Consider the following 749-nt stretch of genomic DNA (forward strand, 5'->3'; position numbering starts at 1 on the left):
CAGCCCGCCACACTGAGTCCACATCAGTCCACATCTGTCCACATCAGTCCTACAGTGTGAATCTAATGACAGACCGTTCACCCACAGAGAAAGTCCCAGCTGTTCTCCAGCGGCTGTCCGGCAGAGCTCAGGCCGCATTTAGTGGTTCAGACGGCGGGAGAGCAGCGGCTCATCTCCGCCTCCTCCACAGGCTGATTCAGGCGGGAACTTTCCAGTTACAGCTCTGAAGAGTTACATTAAGATTATAATAAAATAACGACGATGAAACTAAAGTAAGTCTAGAGTCAGGTTTTCAATCAGGTAGCGACGGTGTTAACGACTAAAACATCAAACACGGATCACATTACCTTCAGAGGAGGAAATCATCTGCGTCACAAACAAACCTGAAAATGTGAAAGTGAAACTAAAATTGAACAAGGAAACGTGGGGAGAATGAATAGATACAGATAAGGAAACGTGGCGCGCGCGCGCAAAAAAGTTCTAGTTATTTATTTGTTATTCATTATAAGTTAGAGATGAAAAATGATAGAGAGAGAGAGTGTGTGTGTGTGTGTGTGTGTGTGTGTGTGTGTGTGTGAGAGACTAAATCACCTGCTTCTCAGTCACTTTGATTTGATTTAAGTGGAATTCCCCTCTTGTGTTTTGTGGTGAATGAGCTTGTTTTATTTCTAACTCTATACTTTAGGCTTCCTTATGTTGCAGCAGTGTTTCCTCTAGGATTTTTTTCAGCAGTGGGGGGGGGGCATGCT

The 749-nt window shown here is 44.3% G+C and overlaps 2 protein-coding genes across 2 annotated transcripts in view; both read right to left on the reverse strand.

The window, feature by feature from the left end:
- The window catches only part of LOC147817281 (uncharacterized), an 82,274-nt gene that overhangs the window by 67,617 nt on the left and 13,908 nt on the right, over window positions 1-749 (reverse strand). The gene's annotated exons all lie outside the window — the stretch shown is intronic.
- Window positions 1-749, reverse strand: part of LOC147817288 (NLR family CARD domain-containing protein 3-like) — a 6,116-nt gene that overhangs the window by 1,542 nt on the left and 3,825 nt on the right. The gene's annotated exons all lie outside the window — the stretch shown is intronic.

This window comes from Seriola lalandi, unplaced genomic scaffold (genome assembly GCF_002814215.2).
Source record: "Seriola lalandi dorsalis isolate HSWRI2012SDOR001 ecotype SW California unplaced genomic scaffold, Sedor1 jcf7180002054977, whole genome shotgun sequence".
In the NCBI taxonomy this organism is placed as follows: Eukaryota; Metazoa; Chordata; class Actinopteri; order Carangiformes; family Carangidae; genus Seriola; species Seriola lalandi.